We start from the raw sequence: 16,694 nt of genomic DNA, 5'->3' as shown, positions 1-16,694 counted from the left end.
ACCGGCCAAGCATCCGCAGGTAAAAACGCAGTGACGACGGTATTATTTGTCTGGGTAAGCGCTCGCGGCGACGGTGACGCGGTGACTACAAGAGCGCCGACACAGGCAGAAATTCATCCCTCCGGAGAACGCCGTGACAGCGTACGCTCGAATGAGGTGTCTCAACACCAGCTTGTGTCACACAGAAGTGCCAGAGCAGACAGAGAGGTGGCAATACGTTATATGTTGGAATCCATCTAGCAATCGTTTTTATTTATTTATTTCTTTATTTTTCCAGGTTCACCTGGCAAACAAAAATCCTAAAAAAGTGACAGATTATTTTTTCCATGTTTGGGGTTGAACTGACTCGTCTTTGCATCAACTTAACCACTCTGCAATGACGGTTACTCCAGTGGACTGGCCAATGGCCAATCACATGTTTCAGCATCACCAACATGGACACCTCGCTGACATCGAACAGGTGGTCAGTGGTTGCAGCAAGCTAGCAGCGGTGCCTGAAGCGTGTGGAAATATTTGACTGAAAATAAGATCACTAGCACAGTCAGTGTGAAAATGTGCAAGTCTGCCCTCAAATATGTTTCATCACAAATCACAAACACCATCATGGTTTCACAAATAGTCAATCTGAAAAATGCTAGCAACAATCCACGTAATACGACCGATTAGCAACACTGCAGATGTGTTATCCCGAATTGGTGTTAGAGTTTGACAATGTCGGAGGGTGTCCGGATGTGAACGGTGGAGCCATAGTCTAAAATTCATGTTACTAGCTACTAAAGTAGCTAGCAAGCTAACACGTCTTTGCCTGTGACCAAATTTCTGAATGGCATACACCTGGCCAATTAAATGTTAAAATCAAAGATCCTCTTGTGGCTCATTTGGAAAGTGGAAATGCGTGTGTGTTGTTCGACTGAAAAATAAATAATCAGTCCCTTTTTTTCTTGTCAATTAAAATCGAAAAGAACCACTGTTGCTCCGATTCATTGACGGTATCTATGCTTGTTTTTTTTTTTTTTTTTTGGGGTGGTGGGGACTTGGCAAAAAGGTTTGTCCGTCGATGTTTTGCAGGCAATGCACCAATTTCCCTTCGTGCGCGCTTGGATAACTTTTTGTGTGCCGACATCGCTTTGTCTGGGAGATTAATCACCTTGGGAAAGAAAGCAGATTTGGAGGCAAGCGGCGACCTAAATACAGCAAGGAAGGGAGCAGTTGTTCTTGACTACAATTTAAAAAAAAAAAAAAGTGTGTTTGGTTTGCACAGCACGTCGTCATTTCTTTATCTTTCCGAGTTGAGCCTGGAATAATGTTCCCGTGATTTCCAAGGTCCTACCTGCTGAGCTGTTGCGATTCTACATCGACCCTCTTTCAGGGATGCTTAAGCAAGAACCGGATAGATTTGGAATAAGACAGGACGACCGGTGGCTTTGGTCATATCAGTTGACGCCACTCGACTGCATAGATTCTTCAAACAAATCATTCAATATGCCCGTTCAACATGTGCATTCATCATCAAGTGTGTTGGGGGCTGGCTAGGGGCTCTCCAGGACCGCACTTGAGCACAACTGCCACGACGCAAATCAATTATTGTGTTGTATGAATGGTAATAGGTAAAGAAACAGCTCAGGGTCCCTTCCGCTCTCTAATTGTTCTCCCTGTCATAATACGTCGCTGGCATTGATACGTGTATGAATGTGCATTATTTATTGAGTGACATATGATCATTTCCTGCTCATGGCACACTTCATGCTTGGTTCTGTGTCAATGAATATGACAAAAAAATTTTAGAGTAGTGGTTGTCAGTCTGAGATGTCCTCCATTACGATTGTCTCCATCATTTGCAAGCGCAAACACCTGCTGGTATGAAAGCCCATTATTTCATTCATTTGGTCGTTCCATTACGCCGCAAATTCATCTCCAGAGGCGCCCTCCAAGGTGAAGTGATGACATTGCACAAAGTTTCATTCATTTGGTCGTTCCATTACGCCGCAAATTCATCTCCAGAGGCGGAGAGGCTCCAAGGTGAAGTGATGACATTGCACAAACACGACACGGGTTTGATGGCGGGTGCGAGTAATAGGGATCGTGAGCGCGGTTTGTTTGGTCGGGTCTTGTTTTCTGTAAATTCATTTCCGCCGTGTGCTTTGTCATTGTTGTCACCTGCGTCTCATTAGTCTAATCAAGGCCCTCTCAGTCTGTCGCCTTTGTCTCACCTCCTCGTGCCTGTTGTGTTTGCTTCCCGACGTGCACAGCACGCACTTTACTTTTCTTGTCCCTCATGTTTAGCTTTCAATCATTTAGCCTTGTTTTTGTTTTTCTTTATTTCCCTGAAAACCACTCTCACAGCCGACTGCGCAATTGTTGGACTGCGGGCTCTAACTATTGACTAATTAGACCACAAAAAGGGGGCGCTTTAAGAGACAGAAGCTATGACATGAAATGGTGCTTAAATATACATAATAAAGCTGCAGGAAAAAAATAATTTTACTGAAATCAATATTTAATTTGAAGCAAGCTAATGATAAAGATCACAAGAGACGTGAATTTATTGTAACGGGAAAAATCTGGTGCCTGCTTGGTGATTACGATGGCTGAACCACCTGATTATTGTTGTTGTTATCACTCTTGCTATCATTTGTTGTTGCGTTGTCATTGGTGTCATTGTTACCGCAGCTGGTTTTGTGATAGCTATTATTTATTTTATGTTGTATTATTATATACAAAAAAAAAAAAAAAAAACATTACTCAGTTGCTACATCACACCTCTTGGTGAGCAGAAAATGCAAAGTGTGGTTTTCGTCACAATCTGGGCACACAGATTGTGAGTACTTGTGTGAGTACTTATAGGAATCTAAATCGCTAATTACATGCGAATGGAAAGTTTCCCTTGTGATTTTCCTTTCTAAACTTTGTTTAAGTTTTTCTTTTTTTTTTAATTTCATTGAGCCGCTTCCTCGCACTGTCAAGGTCGCCCCAGCTCGTCTCCTCTGACAATTTTTAGCTGCCTGCAAGCACCACAAAGGGAGCTCCCATCAAACGCGTGCTCTCCTTCTTATTATAATGATGGCTGTCAATGGTGATGGATTAGCGCATGCGTGATCAAGCCGCAAATAGGAAAGCCAGACGCTCTGCATAGCCGCCGCGTGCGCTTTGGGTTTACGGGCAAACCTATTGGAGTTGTTCATCAGGATCAAATGTCTCTCATCCATTTTCGCTGGCGTGGAGTGAAAATGAATCATGAAACATCTCCAGATATTCAGAGCTGACTCATTATTTTAGCCTCCGTCACAGTGCAATCAGGTATGGGCTCCAATTGTAAAGACGACAACGGAGTACAAACGAGATGAATGCAATCCCTTGGTCCAGCTGGTGGAAAATTCAAACAAACTGGACATCTCGAGAGGTTTTAGCAAAAAATAAACAATAATAATGATCATAATAATCATAATAAAATAAAAATCAGCTCAGGACCCAAAGTCATTCGGTTTGCTTCTACCCAGGATTCAAACTTGCTTCAATATACTGTCGACAGCATTACATCAAAAAAATCATCACGATCACAGAAGGCACGACTTTTTGGGGAGGTTCCAGTTTATTGCCATGAATGTATCAGTGAAAACCACTCGTCAGTAATATCAAGAATGTTGTGAGTGAGAGCGCCATCTTGGTATTAAAGATTTGTTGTTTGGGGAGACGAGACAAGAACTGAGCCGATGTTCAATAACCGGACCAAAGTCATGTTTCATGTTGCACAATCAACACCTTCTTAGATGTGATGATGCTACTACCTGTTGTGAAGGCACGGGTGCCTTTGAAACGCGCATGGCTGACAACCAGTCCAGGGTGGACCCCGCTGACTACCCGAAAACAGCCGGGACAGGCTCTAGCATGCCCACAATCCCTCGTGAGGGCAAGCGGCTCAGATAACGGAAGGGTGGTTGGTTGGATGGATGAAGAGAGACAGAGAGAGAGAAAAATCTCTTTCAAAGCAGCAGAATCAAACTGTCCCAATCGTCACAAAAATCAAGGCTAATTTGCTCCATTTGAGAACACAGCGGATCCACAGAAGTGATTAATTACGCCATTAAAACCATTTCCTGCGAGAGAGCTGACGCCACATTTCATAAAGATGCAAGTGTTGAAATTGAAAGGCTCCAAAAAAAAAAAAAAAAAAAAAAGGTAATGGCTCGGAGTGGTTGTTTTTTTTTTTGCTCCAAGTCAGGAACACCGAAGGGAGTCGGCCAATCAAAAACACTCCAAAGGGCAAAATGGAATTCAATCAAAGCCATTCTAATCGGCGCTGTTTTAATTGTTTATCAAAGGCTGTGGTGGGGAAAAAAGCTTTCCAGCCTGGACAAACATGAGACGGGCTTGATGGCTGACGCAGTCTGACTCGTTTCTCGGAAGCCTTATTCTGGCGACTCGTGGATGGCGCATTTTTGAAACAACAAAAAAAAAAAAAACACCTTTCTTTGGAAAAAAAAAATAAACACATTTTAAGTTGCATCCTTGCCCAGGGGCTCTCCTGAAAACCACTCTTTACCAAGAGAGATTTCTCACAGGAGAATAAAATATCATTTGCCCAAAAGTATTTATGCGCATTTTAAAACTGCATTTTCTTCCCTGTTTGGTCCGCACAATATTTACAGGATGCTGTCTACTTTTTGCGAGGTTGTGTCTTGAATCATCCTCGTGTTTTGGGTTATAAAAGAACTTTTTTTTCTTTTAATTAAGATTTTCCCCAGACGCAGTGAGGCCAACAAAACGCTAAATTGCACGTTAAACACGGTTTGGTTTGCAAAATAAAAGCTTCAACACAAAAATATAAATGAACGGTCATCAATGACCGCAACTTATCTCCTCATTTTTTTTCTGGATGAACCCGTTTATGCGGTTGACGCGCCCCATCTCCCTTAAGTGCTCTCCATCCATTTTTTTCATCCATTTGCGCCTTGCGGGGTAGCGCAGTTCTCGCTTGTCTTTGACAAGACAAGAATGAATCAACGTGCATAGTCCATATTTCTGGTCACAACACGCATCACTCTGCACATACGCACACATATATGTATATACACACTCACATATCGTGCTTCCCGGGTTTAAAAGCAAAAAATGACTATGTTCCCACTGTGCAACGGCCCGCTATTATCATCACTTAAGCGGGAGGAGAGGCGCTGGCCTTTTTCAACTAAAAGGCATTTGGAAACAAAAAAATGAAAGCACTTCATGGCAATACCATTCAAAACAAGACATGAAGTCCCACTGCACACCGAGAAATGCTGCCAAAGGCGAATGAACTGTGTGCGCTTCGATCAACGTCTCGAAGAAGACGGGGAAGATGAAGTCATAAGAGAGGAGGAGGAGGTCAGGAGCAGCACTCCTTGGCCAAATCGCCAGCCTCTTTGACCTCTTCGGTCTGGTCTCCGCCGACGTATGCCATGACCGATCCTCAGAAAGTGTTCTCCTGGCCTACTTCCGCTTTCTTGCTGTCGGGGGGCACCCGCGCAAGCTCTGGTCCAACAAAGGGAGAATGTTCAAGAGGAGTCCATTGACTACATGACTCCCAATTCTCTGATCCTCAAACGATCGTCAGTGGGAGGAGACACAGAAGACACGACCAAATCCTGGCTTGAAATGCTCACCCTTGAATAAAGCATCCGCATGTAATACACATGAGACCATGAAGGTTGCATATTTTTTTCTTTTTCAATGCGCACCTCGCTTTTGACATTCGATCGTGCTCTCTCCCTCTTTGGAGAGAAAACACGAATGGAGATTTGAAACCTTGAACTGCGGAACACGCTTTATGAATACCTCCTCCTTATGAAGATAATAACGAAGCTGGGAATTCGCCGAATCCTACACACCCTCGACAAAACCGTTTGGATCCGGAGAAGCCGCGAGTAAGAAATGTGCTCAGATGAATGTTTAAGACTTTGCCTCAACGGTGGCCTTTGAACACGACTCGCCCGAGTATGGGTGTGATGGAATGGTTGGAGTTCGTACGGCTCCTGCGTGCATGTGCTCCTGTGAATATGCATTAGCAATTCTTGCGTGTGAAAGAGAGCATGACTGGCAATAATGTCGGAAACGAGATTATTTGCATGTGTTTTTGAATGAGGCCGCTGCGCTCTCCCCCTCCTTGCGTTTAATCAAGCGTTTAATCAATTCGTTGGATACTGCGCTGCAAAAAAAAAAAAAAAAAGATTCCATCACTTCCAAATGATCCTTGGGCCTTTCGTTTACCAGCAACAAGTATCATCACACTCATGTCAGTTATAATTAACCCCATAAATATAAATATCCATCCATCTATTCATCCATCCATTTTCTAATCCGCTTATCCTCAGGAGCCTATCCCAGCTGTCTTTGGGCAGCAGGTGGGGGGGACACCCTGAACCGGTTGCCAGCCAATCGCAGGGCACACATAGACGAGCGACCATTCGCGCTCACAATCACACCCAGGGACAATTTCGAGTGCTCCATGAACCTGCCACGCATGCTTTTGGAATGTGGGAGGAAACCGGAGTGCCCGGAGAAAACACACGCAGGCACTGGGAGAACATACCGATACAGGAAGGCCGCAGCCGCAACCGACTGTCTTCTCCAGCATGGCTTTTGCAATGTTTTTATTTTGAATTAAAAAACATTTTTCTTTGTGGGTGTGGTTGGCACGTCGAACAAATTTTACACTCCTGAATGAAATTGGCCTCGGGGGCTACTTTTCCAAACATTCTACGGCAAGCGATATGGAGCCTTGGCATATCACTTCTGTCTTATTCACATTTTGGCATGCCAGAGTCGCTCAGCCTGTGACGGAAGATCTGACTCTAAAATATCAGTGGCAGAATTCCTGCCTTTTTGGGCAAGGCTTCCTGAGACTTTTTCATGGCTGTACTCCAACCATATTTCAAGCTCCTTGGTGAATCGACATTCGGGGGCTACGCTTTCTAGGTTGGGTAATGACCTGAACCTTCACTGGCTCCACACTGCAGGAATCAAAGTTTCGTCCTCAGCTGAAGGACAGTAAAAGCGCATCAGGAGTACAGTACACAAATAGAACCTTTGGAGTTGACCTGACGCAGGTGCTCAGCGGGCGACCGCCTCTCTACTCCATGTTATGATTCCTAGAGTGGCCAAACCCCACGGAAACGACATAAGGCCTGCAGCTGAGCCTCGTTGTTTGTACGATCGAGCCGGGGGGGGGGGGCCTCCGCGTCGCAGCTGATTGCGGTGAAAAGTTCTGCCTGTAAATCTCTATCGATTACCTTTTGCTGACTGTTCGCAGCTGAGCATTTGGCAAGCGCTTGATTCTGTCCGAGTGCTGCCCAAAGCACAAATACGTGTGGTGATGGAAGAGCCTTTCAAAGGCTTGGACAAGCGCGGCGCAAACCTCCGATGGTGCTCGGCCGCGAGGGGCAGACGTGCCAGCCCGACAGGCGAGCCGCAGTATTTATTTATCAGGAAATGTAGCGCTACTTCTCTGCTTTGCGAAGTTATGTCCGAGTGGAAGCTGACGTTCGTTATCCGAGTGAGCTGCCTCAGTCGTTGGTCTCTATTTATTTTTTAAAAATGCTTACACTCATAGCTGGTTGCAAGCGTTCATTTCAAGTCAAGTCAGTGTTGAGAAAAAAAAATAAATAATTATGAACAGCACCTTGAATTTGTGGAAAGGTGAGTTGAATTGTAATATTGGAAGTATTGCCTCCTAATAGGAGCCGCTCTTGGTCAGAGCGTTTTTGCATCTCCTTCCTCTAAGCGGCGGGAAGCCAAGAAGTTGGGAAAGCGCTGACTTTTTTCGAGAAGGCGAAAAGTCGTTGGGCTCGCCGACTGCTTGCATCAACAACAGGAGGGGGGGGCTTGAGGTCACTTTGCTGATGACTCCAAATATATAAAAGAAAGCTTTCCAACAGCTGTGGTGGCAAGTAACAAATCGTTTGGACTGAAGTAAACATTTCAGGACTCTGTCTTGAGTATTGCTTTTCGGATCGTTTTATTTATTTATTTAGTTACTTTTCGTCTCTACATTTGAAAAGTTGATATTTGTACTTTTGACTCTTTGGCTACTTTGTTAAAATAGGTTACTGTGTTCTTTTTTTTTTTTTTTTTTTAACGTTGGCAGATGATGATGATAGTGGAAAAAGAAGACATGAAGAGACAGCGGTAAAGTCAACGGCGGTGTTTGATTGATTGATTGATTGAGTTCTTGAGGACGACCAGGTGGGGGAAAAAAAAATATTCCAAACACTGGAGGCTTCATGTGGATATATTTTCAAACCTGGAGTTGTGCCATGTGAAGGCATTTGAAAAGATGCTAGATGAGGTCGCATCCATTTTTCCTGGTTTTAGACCTGATATTTGATTGACAGTTGAGCAGGCACGCTCGCACACCGTTTGAGAGCTCAGGCCGGTTTTTGTGTGTTTTGTGTGGGGTTTTTTTTTCAATTTTGAAACCTCATTTTACATACTTGCCGGTTGCCTTAATCATTTAAATTTGGTAGTTTTTTTTTTTTTTACAGCTTTCTTTTTGTAATAAAAAAGGGAAACTATTTTTGTGGGAAGGGCGTTTCAGGTTATTTTTCTTCAAGCTAACACATGGACTTTTTTTCAGTCATTTCTTTTTTTTTTTTTTTTTTTTTTTTTTTAAACGGTACTTTTTGTTACCTGCCAGGAAATAAAATCGCAAAGAAAATCGCACAACTCCAGGAAATCAGTTTGAGTGGATAGTGCCTGTCTTTTGTTGAAAAGACAGCAGGATAACACTCGGTTTCAGAAGTGTGTTTGCAATGTTCCACCTTCACTGACAAAGGGCAACGACTACTCACAAAGTTCCATCGGGCGAGGCTGAGACTTTCAGAATCTAAAATAGCCCTCAGCTCTGTCATGTTCCACTTTCTGTGCCAGCCAGAGTTCACGGTTGATTTTGAAAAGAGATGAATTTCTCCACAAATGAAGATAGTTGCCACGTGGGTTTTAATATATTGTCCGTGATAAGAGTTACTCAGAATATCCCAAGGATCAAGAATTACAGCACGGCTCTGGCCAAAGCAGTCATTGTTGCGGACCGGCCCGCACGTCCTCCCTCCACTGTGGAGCCGTGCCAAGGCAAGTACCGCTCTGCTTTATTTTCTGACATCAAAGTCACTAAAATGTTTGCGCTTGTTCACGGTTCGGCAATGTTTCTCTCCCCCACTTCAAGGGCAAAGCACCTTGCAGGAAACCAAACAGCTATCATTTAAAACAGGGCCACAAACAACAGCAAGTCGACTCAAGTAGAAAAAGTACTGACAGCGACCGAGAAGCACAGGAAATAAAATGTAAAGTTTACAGAATCAAAGAGCCAACAAAAACTGAATTGAAGCCGCCGGGGTCAAGAAACAACTTCCTCAAAACTCAAATCCATTGAAAGCGCAACTTGCCTGCCAACCAAACTCACGCAAGCGTGCCATCGTGGGCCTTCGTTCACTTCCACCGCAGCCATGGGAGCGCCACAAACAAGACTCGCTGTCCCCTGCGATAGTCATGTGACCACTTTTACAACCACGATGAGTCATGTGACAACAACCATACCGAGGTGACGGCTCCTTGTGACCAGTACGACAATAATCAGATCGCTACGACAGCCACGCGACTCTGTGATCACTACTTGAACCATCCCGTTCAAATAGAAGATGAGTCGCTGTTGCACGCATTGACCTCACAGTGCAGAGGTACCGGGTTCGATCCCAGCTGCGGCCTCCCTGTGTGGAGTTTGCATGTTCTCCCCGGGCCTGAGTGGGTTTTCTGCGGGTAATCCCACAATCCAAAAACATGCATGGGAGGCTGATTGGACACTAAAAATTGTCCTGAGGTGTGAGTGTGAGCGCGGATGATTGTTGTGTGCCCTGCGATTGGCTGGCAACCGGTTCAGGGTGTCCTCCGCCTACTGCCCGAAGACAGCTGGGACAGGCTCCAGCACCCCCCCGCCCCCGCGACCCTTGTGAGGATAGGCGGATCGGAAAATGGATGGATGGATAGCTTTTAAGTGCTGCCATATTCGTTTCTTGTATTCATTCAAATTTCCCATCGAAATCAATGAAGCCATTGTGTGCTCTCAGGGGTAGCACAAGTGCTTATTAGCATTGACTTGATGTACTTTTTTTTTTTTTTAGTACAAGAACCATTGGAAGAGCCGCGTCATTTATAAAGCCAGCCCACGGCGCTTCACGATCTTTCATTCATTAAAAAAAAAAAAAAAAAATGCTCAATGGCAGGAGTTGACGCTCCGTGCTTTGCCGCAGTCCTTTATAATTAAACCCACTTTAAAAAATGGACGATGATGATGATGATGACTTAGTCATTGCACCCTTTTCGTAATTTTCCTGTTTTTAATGGGCTGTGGGATTGAGGCGCGCTCTCTGCCTGGCGAGTGCACACTTTTGGTCGCATGCTGTAATTCTGACATCAGCCCGCCAACGCCGGGCAATATTTTGATCTGGTCAGAAGTGGAATGCAGAACTGCGTGTAGAGTGCAGAGGATGTGTTGAGGCTTTGCGAAACAGCAGGCCACCTTCCCGTCGCCGTTTCCTCGCTACTGAGTGTGCGAAATGTCCCCGCAAGTGATGTTGTCGGCAGCGCATCGGCACCGCCAGCTTTTTGTCCTAAGCGAGCCGCTTTGTCTGTTAAACGGCAGGCTTTGGGGAGAGCGTCGCTGTGTCGCATTCCCCGAGGGCTCGCGGCCTTGCTGTTTAGACAACGTCCTCAATCAAAGAAAAAGGATGCGGGCCCTTCATACGCTTCCTTCCCCGGCTGGCTGTATTCTAATCCTCCCCATCTGATGCCTTTCCTCACAAGTGCAGCTCTGACAATGGGATTAATATAAACTCCTGCGTAGCCTCAGCTAGAATGGTGAAAGGGTTGGAATTATGCAGTCCTCTGTGCTGACAACTGGGAGATTAGCATGCTGATAGCTATCGGCTGCGTCGAGGAGCCATGTTTCTCGGAGTTTCTCGCTGACGGATGACAAATGTGGGCCTTGCCAAACAATAACGGGAACCATATTGGAAAACAAGAGTGGATGTTTATCGACATGGGGCACTCGAGTTAGATGCCTTCTTACGAGTCAGATTGAAGTCGCCAATTTCAGGACTTGGGACTCGCCGAGACTTTATGAAAGACTCGCATTGAAAAATTGTGATTGCGAATGTATTTGTAAGTGCAAAGTGGCTCATGTGCAAATACAGGATTAGCATAATTCATGATTTGCTCGAGCCTTGATTTGGATAGCCCACGTTAATATAAGGGCCAGCAAATGCCCAATTCATTTTGAATTGTGAGCTGTCATGCGCTATAGTTCCACTCCAGTGCAGTAGGGGGAGGTATTTCCCTCCCTACCATACCACAAATGGACCGTAATCGGCAAATGTGAAAATGCCACCGTCGTTTTTTTTCTTTTTTTCTTGTTTACTGCAGCCCAATATCAACTTGACAAACGCGGAATCAACAATTTGAGGCGCTGATGATTCACTCTCCACTAATTTCCAGTCTCGAGTCAGCAATGTTAGGGAGCATTGCGACATGTTCTCTCCGCGTCTTCCCGTGACACGACGCAGCGCTCACGATCCCGCCGAACGTCGGCATAATGTTCGCTCAGCCGTGGCGAGCGCCCTAACGCTGCCATCCTGTCACGCTCATCTCGCCTCAGATGAGGAAAATGCGGTGGCCGCATGGGGGAATCCGTCAGGACCAATAAAATGACAGTCGAGTGTTTCAATTCATCGGGGAGGCGTCTTTTGCCAAACAGGTGCAGGTCATCATGGTGCAGGCTGGAAATGGCGACGCAAATGTCATGTGACGGGAAGCCATTTCACATCACGTGAACGCAACATCAACAACTAATGGCTGAATAGATTGAACCCAGTCATCTCATGTTGTTTTTATAAATGATTTCTCATAATACGTTGAACAAGTTCCATTGACTAATGCAGTGGAACCTGATTACAACGTACCTCGAGGGACATAGCGATTCTGTTTGTTGTTCATTGTAACTGTCATGCGCTATAGTTCCACTCCAGTGCAGTAGGGGGAGGTATTTCCCTCCCTACCATACCACAAATGGACCGTAATCGGCAAATGTGAAAATGCCACCGTCGTTTTTTTTCTTTTTTTCTTGTTTACTGCAGCCCAATATCAACTTGACAAACGCGGAATCAACAATTTGAGGCGCTGATGATTCACTCTCCACTAATTTCCAGTCTCAAGTCAGCAATGTTAGGGAGCATTGCGACATGTTCTCTCCGCGTCTTCCCGTGACACGACGCAGCGCTCACGATCCCGCCGAACGTCGGCATAATGTTCGCTCAGCCGTGGCGAGCGCCCTAACGCTGCCATCCTGTCACGCTCATCTCGCCTCAGATGAGGAAAATGCGGTGGCCGCATGGGGGAATCCGTCAGGACCAATAAAATGACAGTCGAGTGTATCAATTCATCGGGGAGGCGTCTTTTGCCAAACAGGTGCAGGTCATCATGGTGCAGGCTGGAAATGGCGACGCAAATGTCACGTGACGGGAAGCCATTTCACGTCACGTGAACGCAACATCAGCAACTAATGGCTGAATAGATTGAACCGAGTGATCTCATGTTCTTTTTATAAATGATTTCTCATAATACGTTTAGCAAGTTCCATTGGCTAATGCAGTGGAATCTCATTACAACGTACCTCGAGGGACATAGCGATTCTGTTTGTTGTTCATTGTAACCGTTTCGAATAAAATGGCCGCCAATGACGATGTAGAACCCAGAATGAACATTTTTAGATGTAAAAATGTTTGATGTAAATGAACATGTCATTTACAAATACGTGTATACTGTATGAAAGGATAATGATTTCAGAAACAAACTACGGTAGCAGCGGTCCCATTTCATCTCTGAAAACATTCCGTCATCAAATGAAAAGTGCCTTCTCTAGTTCAAAGCCATTTCCGATCATCTGTTGGCCTCGAACTCCGCCATGACTTTTGTTGCCATTACGGATGATTTTGTCGAAATCGTGGCCTTTGCCAATTTGAGGTCATGGTGATGACGGACCGAGTTTGCTTCCGCCCGCGGCCGACTGGCATCGAATGCTATTCACCAGCGCCTGGCTTTAAAAATTCATCCGAGTTTGAAGATTGGGTGACAAGTGCGAATTTTGTTCAAATGCCAGTCTCGATATTGTTGGCCTTTGTTTTTAATCAACACATCATCGCCTCAGTTCACGAACATGTTCTATCCTTCCCTTTCGCTTGTTTTTTGTTTTTTTTTTTTGCCTGTGACACGACGTGATTGTTTCCTGTTAATCATATTCCTTGCAAGCGGGATTGGATCTGCATAAAAAAAATAATAAAAATCAAAAAAAGTCCAATATTGCGCGGGATGAATGAGTTTCTGAGCCCTGATGGCACGGCCACCCTCAGATCACAATCAACACGATGATGCAAGATTACAAGATTTACACTTTTATCCACAACGGAGAGACGAGGATGAGACGTGACGTGACGATGACAAACGGCAGCAGCGGATCAAAAATGCAGCTTTCAAAACTTTGCGTGAAAAGTCTCAGCGAAGCGAGTGGAGCCGAAATCTCCCATTTTCAAACCTAATCACAATGGCGGAGTAGGAACTATATATACCAGGCATGGTTACATAGAAATGATGTTGCCTCAAGATTGAAAGTTTGTTCGATAACAGCAAAGGTATGTCGGATACATTTGGGAAAGCCTGTTGGGATACAAAAAATAAAAATTTTTAAATGGATGGCTGTGATGCTTTGGTGACCTCATCAGTTTGTTTGGTGACGTCGCCGGTGTCATTTGCTTTTTGTCGAGTATGAAAGGCGTTTTGTCTGGACGGAGATGTGGAAGGCTGGTCACATGTTCTGCCATTTTAATCAAGGTCATGAAATACGTTCTTGAGATTTAAACTCGCATTTGAACATGATTTGGGGGTGCTTTTTGACGCTGGACTGGTATATGGCACCAGCTACAGCAACACAGTTTTTGAAGAATCAAGCAAGATGACTTTTTTTTTTCCCAACTTCCTGGAAAATGGTGATTTGACAGACAGTAACGACACACGACGCAGTATATCTTTTAATATTGAATTTGTATTTGATTGTATCCACTATTTTTGTTTAAATTTGGCTCGATTCGCGACGCAATCTGTCACCTCCAAATGCGGAATGTGATCTCCAAGGACTACTGAGTTTTACGAAGTAATTGGTCAATGTCATTCGAATCCCAAGCATGGCGCTACCAAGTCAAAATGTCCAATGAATGGAACGTTACAGGCAAAATGTTTCCATACGGTTTACTAAAGGCAGAATATCAGCTGACCGTAACCATCCTGCGGGTGGCCGCCCCTCCATCTGCATTGAAAACACGGCTCCTACTGTATTTAATATAACGACGGCTTCTCAAGCAGCAGTAAAATTAATTGCGGGTCGTTTCAGTCGCGAGGGATGGCAGTTTCATCTCGGAGATTGTGCACGGTGGGGGGGAGGAGTGGTGAGAAATCGCGACTTGCATAAAAGTGAAGAAAAACGGAGGCGACAGCTACTAGGCTCACATTAAAAGTCACAACGGAAGAGACACAATTAAAAAAAAAAGAGCTATTGTATGTATGCTAAGTACCATACTGTATGTGCGTGCGTCTTGTGTTAATTTGCATTTCAGGCGATGGAGTGTTGAGATGAATAATGTAACAAATGTTCTTTACGCGGCGATACCGAAGCCTTTAGCGCAATAAAGGAAAATCATATTGGGTGGCTATGCTTGTCTTACTCTTGGTGCCCTTGCAGTACACCTACACAATGACATTCATGTTAGCAGTCTGACAGTGCCGAGCGATGGAAAAAAAAAAAAAATCCTTTTCAGATGTGAAATGGCAATTTCTGAAGGTTTAGCTTTGAAATCGTGCTGTGCTAGCTTTCATTCGGCTCTGCTTTCTCAGCAATCTGGACGCTGCCTCCCCTCGTGTTCCCACCCAGCCATGTGTGACTGTCTCGTTTGTTTCTCGAGTTTCTTCTGCCGTGACTCGGCAGCGTCGCCTCCTTTACTCACAGGCGGAGGACACAGAAAGTCCAAAGCTTTGCCGAACCGCAATGTTGCCGGATGCAGAGATGACCATCCGATAAGAGACATCAATGTTTGCTTTCGGACAAGCGACACAATCGACTGTATATCACCACGTGGTAGACGTCATTAGTCACACTGCCGCCAGGAAAAAAAAAACAAAAAACAAAAAAAAGAAAAAACACATGACCTTTACTTTCTGTGCCAACATCCAAAATGAACGGGAATCACTTAGGTTCAAAAACGTTGTGCCCATGATTCATGCTCATTCGTCGGCGTTAAGCAGAGATGGAATTGCATTTGGATTAGATGACACAGATCTGACCAGCAGGTATTTTGCATGAATACGAATTGGTGATCGGTTGCAATGTCATGATTTGCCGATTGATGAGTGACGTCAAAACAAGACATTGCAGCAAACACAAGCTTGTTCGCTCCAGGGACGTTCCGTGCTGCCATCTTTCATAATCAAGATTTCTCAACAAAGATGGCCCGTTTTTGGGTTTTTTTTTATCAATACTTTAAAATAGTTTTGAGGGTTTTTTTTCCAGGGGTTTTGCCCTCCATTTTCCATTTATTGAATGTTCATTGCAAGGAGCGTCAATTGATTTTGGCTATTCATGGGTCGCGTCAGTTGCGAATGGTGGGGGTCAACTGTCGATAAAAAAAGTTTTTTTTTGTTTTTTTTTTTTAAGATGGGGATACGTTGGCTCATCTTCTGATCAGATCAGTATCTGGGAAGGGTGGGGGGGTATCAAAACCAGATGGCTACTGAACATGATTGCCGAGAGGGGGAAATGTGAGATGCATAATATGTCACTAAAGCAAAATGTGGCATCATATTTTCACAAGTAAAAAAGCTCTCGAACATCCTTCAAGGCAAAAGCGAAGACAAAGTGCTGTCGACAATCGTCAGCTGTAATCTCTCGCGGGACGCAAACCGCTTTCAACTTGGCGCTGGCGTTCGCGCCAGTGATTACAGCCTATCACGCCATGCCCCCCCCCACCCCCACCCCACCACGCTCCACCTCATATGATCTGTTTACGCAACTGGCCCATCGCTGCGTGCCAACAAGTGACAGTGACGGGGGGTGTGGGGGGGCGGCCGACGCTGATTCAGCCAGCAGGTATCGAAGCTTTCCGCCATCCTCACTTTAGCTGGGAATGAAGACTGATGGGAGGGAGGGGTGGGGTGAAATAGCCTCTGCATTACATTAGTAGTTACCGACATCTTCATCGCCAAGACATCCGCAGCCGTAATATGCTTGTGGAATTCATGGTGGTGGAAATTAATCCTTTATTTGCATGAGGTGAATCAAAGGTTTGCTGGTTGAATGTTATCGCAGGAGGCAGACGTCCCGGGTATGTCCTGTCATCGACATGACTCATCAGAGACAGATTGATGGCTTTTATTAGGAGTAGTATTTTTAATGCCGGGATGTTGTCCGCAGGGCATAGAAAAAAAAAAAATAAATCTTCCCATGGCTCACATGGAGGAAGTCAGCATGCATAAAGCGGGAATAATCTGTCAGATGCATGCAGAAGCCACACAATGTTCGCTTCCTCGCCCATCTGCACAGCTTCGGCCTATCCGGTGACGTCAAGCGC

At 44.9% G+C, this 16,694-nt stretch overlaps 1 protein-coding gene and 1 long non-coding RNA gene across 3 annotated transcripts in view; both read right to left on the bottom strand.

Moving 5' to 3' along the window:
• Positions 1-16,694, bottom strand: part of igsf21a (immunoglobin superfamily, member 21a) — a 148,542-nt gene that overhangs the window by 123,089 nt on the left and 8,759 nt on the right. The gene's annotated exons all lie outside the window — the stretch shown is intronic.
• On the bottom strand, positions 2,933-3,642 carry LOC109521593 (uncharacterized). The gene is made up of 2 exons (XR_002169395.1): positions 3,469-3,642; positions 2,933-3,353 (listed from the first exon to the last, which is right to left on the bottom strand). It is a non-coding gene; the product is annotated as an uncharacterized LOC109521593 (long non-coding RNA).

The sequence above is a fragment of the Hippocampus comes genome, unplaced genomic scaffold, assembly GCF_001891065.2.
Source record: "Hippocampus comes isolate QL1 unplaced genomic scaffold, H_comes_QL1_v1.1 scaffold44, whole genome shotgun sequence".
Taxonomy (NCBI): domain Eukaryota; kingdom Metazoa; phylum Chordata; class Actinopteri; order Syngnathiformes; family Syngnathidae; genus Hippocampus; species Hippocampus comes.
Note: the sequence above shows the minus strand (reverse complement) of the source record. Positions and strands in the feature narration are given on the sequence as shown.